The 12,353-nt window shown below is 44.1% G+C and overlaps 1 long non-coding RNA gene across 1 annotated transcript; it reads right to left on the bottom strand.

Annotated features, from left to right (window-relative positions):
• Positions 1–10,819: 10,819 nt before the first annotated feature.
• LOC145799063 (uncharacterized) lies at positions 10,820–11,626 on the bottom strand. The gene is made up of 3 exons (XR_014341062.1): positions 11,499–11,626; positions 11,307–11,405; positions 10,820–10,958 (listed from the first exon to the last, which is right to left on the bottom strand). It is a non-coding gene; the product is annotated as an uncharacterized LOC145799063 (long non-coding RNA).
• Positions 11,627–12,353: the final 727 nt, after the last annotated feature.

Below are 12,353 nucleotides of genomic sequence, written 5' to 3'. Positions count from 1 at the left end.
TAATGGAAACTTTGGGAACTTAACTCATATTCAAGGGCCTATTGAGATGCATCAATTTGCTCAAGATAACCAAGGGAAACACTCCATATGACACTAACATACCTACTGAAAGGAGCATTATAATGCAAGAAACTATGCCTCTGTTCTGTAGGCTCACTGACCGCAAATACACTTTGGGGGCCTTCCTTTAGGAAACAACACTTTGCCTAAGCAACAACTTTGGGCAAAAACTGGACTACTAAGGTTGGCAGCCGAATATTTTAAGGTTGTTTGGACTACTAAGGTTGAATAAATTTCATCAATTTAGCCTCATTCGATTGGTTATAACCTGACAAACTTAGTTTGTTCGGTCATTTGAGTTCATTCGGCCTTGGTTATCTAAAAAAAAAACCAAAAAAAAAAAAAATTCAAAAACAGTTGTTGAGGTAAAGAAGGGTTGTTGCTGGGTGATGGTGGAGGTACAAAAGGAGGTTGAGGGTAGTAAAGAAGGCTGCTGATGGTCGGGGTGGTAAAAGAAAAGGTTTTTCGAAGAAAAAGTTGTGATAAGGGTGGGAGTCCAAAGAAATGGATATTTTGGAGATTATGGTGGGGTGTAAAGAAAAAGGAGGGAACCAATTTGGATAGTGAGGGTCAAAACAAATGGGAGTCTTAATTAAGAAAATAAGTACAAGCTAATAGCAACACTCATTTAGAAATGCCTTATAAGTTACTAAAATTACATAACACTCCTTGTCAAAGTTATAAATTATTTGGGAGGCAACTTACCTCCAATTTATTAATTGGACTAGAAGAGCAATTTGAAGATTTGTGAGCTTATTTCGACTATGTTTCAGTGATTTGAACTATTTAAAATCTAATATCTCCTGAATAGATCATTCATATAAAAAATCAAATTGATCGAATGTTGATAATTATATGTTTGAATCATGTTAACCCACAAATCCCCAATTAATGGACTGGAGGTAAGTTGTCTCCTAATTTTAACCGATCAAAGAGATGTTTTTGCGTATTGAGCAACTCTAGCAGTTATTATTCACCTGCGTTATTGCTAAAATTTTGGTGAGATGACACAAAAAACACATTTTAGCAATGTGTTATTTATCTTACACAACGAATGTATGACAAGCTAATTACGTCAATGTTCTGATTGAGGCATTTGAGTTGAATCTGAATTTATATATATATAAATAATATCAAACCTCATTGTATAGCAGTTCATACATAAACAAATAGATCTTCGCTGTCACTTTTATTATTCCAATTTTGTAATTAAGAGCTTGTTTTAACCATAGAATGCCCATCCTAAGTAAGACAACTATGATTGAGTTGAATGGTACAAAAACTGACCAGACAGATTTTGGGCAACTCAATGACATACTGACCACTGTGATTTGTAGATGCACAAATTGTGTCCCAATTCCTAACCCTATCTGCACAACTCAAGCTTCTCAAAATTTTGCAAAATAGCAGAAATAAGAGACAAAATCTGGCAGACTTGGCTAGTAGTTTTGTGAATTCCACAAAAGTATCAACCTCAATTATAGCCTTTCCTAAATGTCATGAAAAGGTATTGCATTTGAGCAAGACTTGGCAATATTCTGAAACCTGACTCCATATTTTCATAAATTGTGTATTTTTAGGTAGTGAATGTCAGATGCAAGTTGATTTTGGGCAACTCAATGACATACTGACCACTGTGATTTGTAGATGCACAAATTGTGTCCCAATTCCAAACCCTATCTGCACAACTCACCCTTTCTTTTCCTTTTATTACCACTTTATTACCAACTCAAATGCCTCAATCACATTTCAATAACAATGCCCTAAGTGTTAATTTCAATCACATTTTAAAAAAAAATGCCATAATTTTCAACATTTCCTACAAGCCTTTTCTGTGTGTTTTCACATATATAGATATATGTATGTGTAGACACCCCATTTTTGACCGTCCTCAAGACTTGGACATCACCATTTGAACACTCGGTGATTATCCATGTTTATGTTCGTCTTGAGTTCCCGGAAGCCTTGGCAGCGCGCCTCGTCACAAGACCTCTCGACTCGACTGTTTTGTGCTTGGTTTGACACCAAACACTTGTGTTTTGCCTTTGAGAGGCAGGGTAGGGCTTGTAGACCATCCCCACCCATCATCGGCCGTGGCTTGAGGCCATCGACTGTGTTTTGTGGCCACCGACCAAATATTTGGCCGGCGGGCACTATAGATAGCCGGTCGGCTATCTTTTTTTGGTCAATTGCATCTTTGGCCGGCCGACTACTGTGCATCTGCTTTTGCAGATATTTTAATACAGCTGGCTTGCATTTTGCTCCCCTCCATACACGTGTATGGAGGGATGGCTTCCTTGTTAGCTTCTTGAGTAAGCTTTACAAGATTGGCTTCTCTATAAGAGGAGCCCTTCTCCCTTGTTGAAGAGGGGAGACATTTTAGACAGCCATTTTTAGGGTTTGAGTTCTAGGGTTAGGGCTTGTCTATATACTAGCTCTATATCTCTCTTCCTCTTGTGTTTAGTGTGTGTGTTTAGGCTCATTATTGCATATAAACACATAGTGTTACACCTTTTCTTGGTTCTGAAGGACCAGAGGTCTGTTCTTGGAATTTTGGGGCTGGTTTGAGCTCAAGGAAGCAGCTGGTCCACCATTTGTGAAGAAGGTCTTCAAGGGTAAGAAGTTTGTCCCTTTATTTCCCATTTTTGCGTTGTATTTTTACCTACTTTGCAATTGTTTTTGTGTTTAGTATATAACATAAAAAAGTTCTGTGTTTAGGCCCTTTAAATAGTTTGTTTAGAGTGTTTTGTGGTTTGAGGTTGTTTGACCCCTCTTAAGCCTTGTAAGGCTCCATTTTGTGCTATTTTGAGTGAGCTTCGGGACTTTGGTGTTTGGGCCTCCTCACTACTAAAATCTTGAGGGATTTCAGTGGCAAGGATGGTGCCTTGAAGTCCCAAGAAGGGGAGCGCCACCCCCCTCTCCTTATTGTCCTTAAAAAGGGCCATTTTTGCCTCTTTAATGAGCACCTAGCTAAGCCTCATGTTGACCATGCCTTGGCTGTTACTTATGCTTATTTTTCCATGAATTAGCATCGTTGTATGTTGGTTTTGGTACACCATGCATGCTTAGCATACCTACCATGTAATGCCATGTTTAGGCCTTAACATGCCTTAGGTTGTAAACCATGGTTCTAGCATGTTTTAGGCCTAGCTTTGTGAAGTTTTTGTGCTTATTTTTCCATGTTTGAGGTCTGTCTTTAGTCATTTTGGTCGGCCATGACATGCATTATATACCCCCTTTGCATTTTAGGTTTGTTGGCCTTAAGTGCGTGAGTGTGTAGCATGCATTACTTGCTTTATTTCAGTGGTTTGGCACCATTTGTAGCATCATTTCAGTCCCTTTGACATGCTTGTATGCTTGCCTTGGACACCTCTCTAATGCTTTGAAAGCTTGTGTTGTATGCTCCATGTTTTGGTCATTGTGTATGCTTTTGAATTCAAGCCATTTAGATGCCATCTAAGGGGTCTTTTGGGCTTTGTTTTATGTGCTAAAACTCTGTTTTTGGTCATTTAGGTCTTGCCATGTGTGGTCATATCAAGTGTAGTTCAATACTTCATTAGCTTGCCTTGAATGTTTGGGCCATTTGTTGCATGTTTAGCTTATCTTGTTTGCTTGGTTTGGCACCATGTTCTTGCATGATTTTCAAAGCTTAATGCATGCCCCATGTCCATGATTACTCCCTTTTAAGTGTGCTTAAAAGATGCCCTTTGATGCTTAAGTGTTTAGGCCTTAACATGTGCATGTGTGTATGTGTGTTTGGTCCCATCTTTTTAAGCTTTGGCCACTGTTTTGGACCTAACTTAGAGCCGCCCAATTAGTGTAAGTCCATCCCTTGTATGCCATTCAAGTGCTATTACATTATCTCATGTTTGCATGCTTTGGTTGCATGTGTTGCATGCTTGAAATCATTTGCATTTGGAATGCATTCCCTTGGTCAAATTACTAGCATGTTGCATGATTAGATTACATCTTGCATGCTCTAAGTAGTTTGCATAGTTGTGGCATGCTTGTTTGCCTTGTTGCTTAGATTGTGAACCTAATGTGCATTGCATGTTTGCATGCTCCCTTTTATACCATGTTGCATGTTAGTTAACATGCTTAGGTTGCATTGAACATGCATGCCTTGTCCCTTGATTTAGTGATAGGGATTGGGCCCTTATGTGTTTGCGTGCATTATATTTGAAATCAAAGTGCACACTTGATTCTTTGGGCCATCACGCATTAAATTGCGCGATTGATGGTCCGAGAACCAAGGACCATATCCCTTTAAGTCGTACACATGATGAGGGATAGGATTGGGGCATACATTGCTGGAATTGCATTGCCATGCTATGCCTTGCCCTCTGCTGCTGTCAATTGCAGGTTCTGCAGACATTCTTTGCCGACCGGCAATATTTAGTGCCGACCGGCAATCCATTGGTGGCCGATAGCTCCACCAACAGCCAATGATCATATACCACTGCCGGTGGCTATTCTACTCAGCCGGTGGGGTCTCCCAATGTCCAAGGAAGTAATTCTGAGACTTTGACAGTCTTCAAAGAGGCAGAGCAGGGAAAACAGAGGCAGCCTATGCATGGCAGTGCACTTCCGAGCAGGACCGAGCATGCATTGCATTGGGCTCTCTTCTCGAGGCAGTTTATCTGTTTTCCATAGATTAGTTAAATTGCTTAGCTAATTAGTTGGCCTGTAATATTTAATTAGCTTGTAGGTTAATTATCTGTAATATTTATTCGGTCCCTCCGAGCAAGGGCAAATTTGTAATAAGTGTGGGTGAGTGTGTGCATGTCTCCCAACCCCCACTTCTTTCTTCCCTTTTATTTACCCGCTTATGAAGGTAGATTAGGGCATGTTTAAATTAGCATACCTTATGCTATGCATGCGTGCATCCATACATTTGTCTTGCATGCACCGGGCTCGGTACATCATGCTAACTGCATTTGTACTTCAATTCCAAATTGAATACGTGCATCAATTGATTGCATTTCACATGCCATGTTTAGGTTAGCCGAGCCTACTCTAAATTGCATCCTGTATGTGTTGCATTAGTCAATTTGACATGAACTAGGACCATGCATGTTGGCTAACTAGTTTATTGTTTTGGCACGGAGTACGATGTAAGTATTTTCATGCTTTAGCATATCGCATGCGTGTGAATGCTATCATGACAGCATGCTTACCATGTGGCTAGATGCTTATGTGATAAACTGTTTGAATGTCTGTGGGTGAAGGTTGGATTGTCTGAGTTGGAAAAACTCGTTGAAATCCGTATTTTAGCCTACTTGGGAGTAGCAAATTCCAAAGTGTTTTTCAAGACAAATGGATATGCAATGCTTATTTCCAAATTAGGCAATCTAGTCTATACTTGTTTGCGGTGCGCATAACATAGTAATTCTAGGCTAATAACTGGAATAAGAACATATAATGTTTTCAAAAACGGATATCATGGTTAGTAGAAGCCGATCTTCGGATCGGGCGAGAGGGGGTGCTCATAGTTGACCTTCCCCAATCGTACCCAAGTTCCCGAGCCGAGGCAACTTTGGTGATGACGGACACGTGGCCTTTGGCACCGAGTCAGGGTTTCCTAAATTCCCCCATTAAAATATTTAGGTGGCGACTCTGTATCTGGCAAAGCAGTCCATGTTTGGCACTTCTTTTTAAAAAATCTGTTCCTCAAAACGATTTGCCGGATTTGGACTCTTCGGTTCAGATTAAGAACCGTGACACAAATCGAGTCCGAACTGTAGCACGAAGAGAATTTAGAGAGCTTGACTCGAACTCGTGATATCCTGTTTTGATTTCATTTATGTGTCTCTTTGCATTGTATGTGCATTGGGGCGCCTAGGACACCGTGTTTGCCATCTGTCATTTCTGAACGGTTTGCCGGAGGCTTGTCTTGTCAAGACATGACCATAAGGCTGACCGGTTATGGGCTTTGACAGTATGGGAACACAAACCCCGATTTTTACCGGGGCACCCTTTTCGACCATTCGACCTAGTGCATATTCGGAATCCATAGTGACCATTCCAAACTAAGACAGGTTGCTTACCCGATGCTAAGTTGTTTGAAACCGCTGCGTGCATAGTGGAATCCTAGCTCCTGACAAAATAGGACAGGGAAACCCTACCCCAACATAGGGGTGTTTTGGCTCTCACTTATCTGCTATGTGCTTTAGAGTGTATCTCTACAGGAACGTACATACCAGTTTGCAAGTTTGAGTATCGGGCCCGAGGGCACCAGTATCAGTGTTGTTGAGAATCAGTTATCTGCGGGTATCATGTTCAGTTTTGGAGACAGTGATTCTAGGGAACAGTGATCAATAGTAGAGTGTAGTTATTCGGCTACACCCGTGTTTGATCTGTTTGGGCTGAAATGCTGTTTATTTTTCCTTTCAGTTCAGAGGTTTAGAGAGTTGATACAGAGTAGATAGTGTTTCCCCTTGCTGAGGTAAGACAGATATCTGATCCGTCAGTCACCGTTCAGTACGGCGGACTTATGACGACGCAGAATTCAGAAAAGATTGTGGTTATGACAGCTACGCTAGATCAAGGGATCACCCTGCAAGATGAAACCAATGTTGATGTATCGCATCCGCCCAGGTCGCCTGTCACGCACCCGATCTGGACTCCCCAGTTGTATCAGGCTCGCGAGCCCACCACATTCGAGCTGATGGGAATGATTGGTGACCTCCAGAGATCCGTGGACGATCTGGCCTATGGAATGTCGGCTTCACCGCCAGCGGCACCGTATGCCGGGAATTTCATACCATAGGAGCCCCCGCTACTGGGGCGGATTGTGATAGAGCCCAGCCAGCCAGAGGTGGCTTCCAGCTACAGCCACGACGTGTCAGCAACAACTGGGTTTTGCTCTGATGCAGTAACCCAAACCCCCGATCAGGCTGAGGCCAGAGGCAAGAACAAAATGAAGGAAGATGCCGATCCTATTGAACAACTGCTGCAGGCAGTCGAGGCTTTGAAAGCCGGGGGGATGAGCAAGCTACAGATATCTGTAGTTGTGGCAAAAACTGTGGAGGATGCTTTCCCCACTGCACCTGAGGGTAGTTCAAGTCAGTCAGAAAATTGGGATAGGCCCCGTTATGCCAGAACAGTTCCTCCTATTCCCAACCCTGCACCTGGGAAAGATTAGAAAACCAAGGCAGTGCCTGCCGACCCTTTTGCTAGTGCGTCTAGTAAGATTACTCAAACTTCAAAGTACCTGCCCCGAGGGCGCAAGGTCTTTCATGCTCTCTACATGCCTCTGTCTAAGGCACTTTAGATTCTTGCCGAAATGGGGCACCTTAAACCCTTGGAGCCTCGGCCTCTCCCGAAGAATCTCCCTGCTACGCATGATGCTGCTCAGTACTGCGCGTACCACCAGCAGACAGGCCATGCTATCGACAATTGTTTCCGCCTCCGTCATGAGGTGCAAGATTTGATTGACAACGAGGTTATCCTCCCGCCCACCTCAGCCAAGCCCGTTACCACCCAGTTATTGGATTTTGAGGACACAGATACTGCAAGTATGTAATCAGAGAGTGAACCACCTGCAGGCGGCATTTGGTATATTTTGGATGTGGCCTCTGGCACGCATTTTTGAGCATCTGTGAACGCTAGCTTTGTAAATTCTGGCTTGGGTATCGAGTCAGTCATTTGTTTTGAGTCTGTCTCTTTGTCTTGAGTCAGTCTTTTTGCTTGAGAGTCTGTCTTGTTGTAGTGAGTCAGTCCCCTTTGTATAGAATACCAGGTGTTTCCGGGGTTGTTGCCTCGAACACCGTTTTGTCTTGTAAATTACCCGTTTTTGTTTTTGAGTCTGTTTCTGCCGAGGGGCCAGTTATACCAACACATCTGAATGAAACAGCTGTGGCCATCTCATTTTCATGCTTGCTTTCAGTGTGAGTTAGTTGTGCCAGAGGATTTGATTGGGCTAACAGTACATCTTGCCTGCTCTCCTGCGCGCCAAACTCATTGCATTAACCTAAGTTTTTCAAAAACACCTTTTGAACACTACGGTGATAAAAGCGAAGAGGAAGGAATTCCTCGGGTTTTGCAAAACTTTGATCAAATTGAGAGAAAGAGAGGCATGCTAAGCCTTTAATGAATGAAACCATGCTTGTCAGTGTGAGTACTGGGAAGGACCCTGGCTTGGTCCAGATTGGTTCCACACTATCTTCGGCGCGAGAGATTTGTCGCTTTCTTAAAAACTTTCAAAAACAAATGTTTTACGCGGCCCTGTGAAGACCTGTGTGGGATCGCTCTTGAGATTGTGCAGCCTAGGATCGCTTTCAGCCTCAGGATTTGATCTGTTTGTCTTGAACCTCGAATTCATTCGGAACATTCAAACGGTTAACTGTCAAAGGAGGCCCGTGTGGCCAGTTTTGAAGCAGCCCTCGAACAAGAGGCACCAAAGCCGAATCAAAAAGATTAGGTCTCACCAAAAGAAGCTCGCGGAGCAACCATGATGGATTCTTCTACAAATCATTGCAACAACTGTTCTTCTAGATACAGAGAGGCTTCAACTTCAAAAACCATTTGGCATGGACTTGTTACACTTTTACCCTTTGAGGGGCTCGTTGGGCCGAAAACCCGGAAGGGCGATCCAGGCAAAAGTTAGAGCAAGAGAAAAATACAAAAAAGAGAAGAAATAAAATCAATAAAAAAAAAGAAGAAAGAAAAAAGAAGAGAATGAAAATATACAAAAAATCAAAAAAAAAAAAAAAGAAAATGAAAAGAAGCTCGCAAGGTCGAAAACCCACATTGGGCACCTTGGCAAAAGTTAGAGCCTGAAAAGTGAAGGTTAAAATACCCGAGTGTACCTTAACCGGAACTACGTGAGGCTTGATTCCCTTGTTTGGGATACGTAGGCAACTTCATCATGAGGTCCAGCCCCCAACGCTTTCATAGCGACTAAGTCCAGGCAATGGTTTTCTTAATCATCCTTGATTCCCATGTTTGGAGTGTCTAGGCAATTTCGTCCTGAAGTCTAGCTCTCAACACCTTCAAAGTGACTGTGTCCATATATTGGTTTTGACCATCTCCGTCTTCTCAGCATCCGAGAGTTCGTTTGCAATCATCACTGACGAAGACTGTTTACCAAATGCTACGGCGTCATCCAGACAAGGGGCAACTTTCCGTTGCCATGAGCCGCCGTTCAAACCAGGGACAACTTTCCGTTGCCATCCACCCCTTTCAAGCCAGGGGCAATTTTCCATTGCCTCCGATTCGAGGTTGTGCATGTCAAAGAGTAAGTTCCATGCTCAGTGAGCATCGACTGTTTGCAAAATAGTTTTTGAAAATTTTTACTGAGGTTGACTATTTTCTCGAAAACTATTCCATTTTCCAAACCAGGACCATTTTCTTGGACCCAAAAAGGAAAATTTTCAGTGCCTATAGCCTGACTTGCATGGTTTTCGGATAAAAAATCGAACAGATACGTTAATCCGACTCTCATCTTGATCAAAACTATTTTAGTAGGAAGCCAAAACAAAAAATGGTCAAAATGATGAACTAGGGGCACAGTTGAGTCAGGCGTTCTGTCTTTCCCCCGTCGTCAACATACTTGCCAGGAGGGCACTCTACCCACCAGAAGAAATAGCTGTGAGCTAACGGCATTGGGCATGAACCCGCAACTTCCTATTCATTCATTAATCACCTTGGGGAGGGACGAAAAATGAGAGAATAAAGAATCGAGAGGTGTAAGTTGAGAGAAAAAGCAAGCCAAAGGGTTTTGAGAGAAAAACCGAGCTTGAGTGCCAGAGTGATGTGAGAATCACAAGTGAGAAAAGGGTGGGAAACAATACTTAGAGAAACTGGCTCCTCGTGATCTGAGGTCCCTCGTTTTCGTTAACGCGTCTGTATGTCGTGTCCTTTGTTTTGTTTACCTCAACCTTTGTTTTAGGTCTTTTCCGAGCGTGTCTCGTTATGGTTAGGTCGTGTACCCTTTTGTTTGAGTCCTCCCCGCTGTGTTCGGTTGTAGGCTCGATACCCCGGTTGAAAATCCCTTTTTATTTCAGAAATCGTTTATGCTCAGAGTACTGTGCCATTCTCTACATCTGGGCGAAGCAAAAGAATAAAAAAATTGGGGCATCTGAGCATGCTTCAACTTCAACTGGTTCCAGCTTTGTGTTCCGTCTTGTCAGATTGGGCCGTTTGTTCAAGATTAGCCGTGTGCAGAATGGACCAAATGCTGTGTTACGGGCTGTATGCGGATTAATCCCCAGTAGAGTAAGGGCTGTGTGTCCAGAATCAGGCAGTGGGTTGCTTGGGTTATTTTGCTGTTGGCTGTTTAGTTATCTGATTATTACAGTGCAAGTGTTCAATTTTCAGACAACCAATCAATTTCATTTACATTGAGGTGTAATATGGTGTGATGCAATGCAAAGTATGAAATGTAAAGATATACGGATGTAAACACTTTTTCAGATAAAAAAGCTTGTTTCATTTCATCATCTTTTCAAGTACACAAGTTTCGAAAACAAAAATCTGCCTGCGGCAGTACAAAGTATCCTAACTCCCAACAAAAGGGAAAAGTACAAGAAAGAAGAAAAACAACAAAAATCTGTATCCATGTCAAGCGGCTCCGAGGGCTATCGGTCTGTCCTAGTCCTCTTCCTGGACGAAGGTCCAGGAGCATCATCAGTATCATCATCAGAGCCCGAGCCAGTGCCACCTCCGGTCTCCTCCTCCGATGACTCCGCCTCCGCCTCCACCTCTGACTCTGCCTCCGTCTCCGACTCCTCGTCGTCATCATCATCATCATCAGGGACTGGAGCTCGCGAACTACTCTCGACATGAGTGCGCCCCGCCTTGGTGCGGGGGAATACTCTGCCCTCCTCATCTCTCCCTCGGGCGGGGACGGAAGGTCCAGCTGGAGCACCTCCTACAACGGGAATCTGGAAGGGAGGCTGAAAAAGTACATAAAAGGCAAATGCATCAGTATACTGTGGACAGTTTATCAGTGTAGAATGCAGTATATGAGTACAGTGTGTGAACACTGTGGACAGTTTATCAGTGCAGAATGCAGTGTATGAGTACAGTGTGTGAATGCCGTGAGCAGTTTATCAGTGCAGAATGCGGTGTATGAGTACAGTGTGTGAATGCCGTGAGTAGTTTATCAGTGCAGAGTACAGTGCAGAATGCAGTGTATGCAGCGTATCAGACGCTGTGAGATCAGTGTGTCAGGTGTTATGTCGTGCATCAGATTACGTGAATCAACTTATGAAGGGTTTGAGACAGTGGTTAAAAGAACATACTGGAATGCTGTAGAGGGCCAGGAGGTTGAAGGTCCGCTGTAGCATCCCCATCATGGAGGCATTCAACTCCACGGACTGTCGGGTGTACTCGGAGGACGCCTGCAAGAGTGCAAGATGTATCAGTATTCCGCGGAATATCAAATAAACTGAAATGAAATGCCAATGCAAGATGCCAAATGAAGTAATACATACCGGAGGCAAGTCGGGGATACCGGCTAACTCATGATCAGCCGGGGGAGGAGCAAAGGGGATCTGGTAGGTCACCCCACCCTGTCCTCTGTATGTCAGTGAAGTAGGCAGAGCAGGCCAACCGGTCCCCCGTCCTCCCTGAACTCCGCCGCTGCCACGGACTCGAGCCCTCCTCGATGCTCCTGCTCCAGCTCCCGCTCCCGCTCCTGCCCTAGCTGCTGGCGCCACGGGCCTAGCTCCCTCAGCTTGACGGCCGCCGCTCAGAGACTGCATAATGTACGTCTGCACGTACTCTCTGCAGTCGCCAACGCCTCTGAAGCGGGTCACCTCCCAGCCGATAGTATAATCGGCCATCTACTCGGTAGTGAGTCTCTCGGTCTCCCTCATGCCCTCAGGAGGGTGAACCGGGACTATCTGCTTTGGTAACCCTAGGGTCTGGCGTAGGAAATGCTCACCCAGATACCAAGTCCGACAGATCGAGCCCTCCAGTAAGATTCGGAAACGCGAGGTCTCCTCAGCACCGGCAAATCGGTCCCAAATCGTCGCCGGCAACGGAGCCCAAGGCTGCCAAGTGATCTGAAAGTGACATACAGTTTGTTATCTATCGTTATTGAAATATGCAGTGAAAAGCAAAGCTTAGATAAATTCTGAAATAAAACATACCTCGGCAGGGGTGATAGTGTCGAAGTAGCGGCGAAAGAAGCTAAATGTCTCTCGTGGCCTCCGTACGCATCTCCCGTCGAAGCGTCGCGAGAACGGGACGACGGGGGGGGTCTCCGTGTCTAGCACGGGTGCAAGCCTGGGAAAGTAGGCATAGACCCCCAACTGCAGAGAAAACATCAATATGATTATCAGATA

This window comes from Camellia sinensis, chromosome 9 (assembly GCF_055761805.1).
Source record: "Camellia sinensis isolate YWXY chromosome 9, ASM5576180v1, whole genome shotgun sequence".
NCBI lineage: Eukaryota > Viridiplantae > Streptophyta > Magnoliopsida > Ericales > Theaceae > Camellia > Camellia sinensis.
The sequence above is the reverse complement of the archived record's forward strand: the minus strand, read 5'-3'. Positions and strand labels throughout refer to the sequence as shown.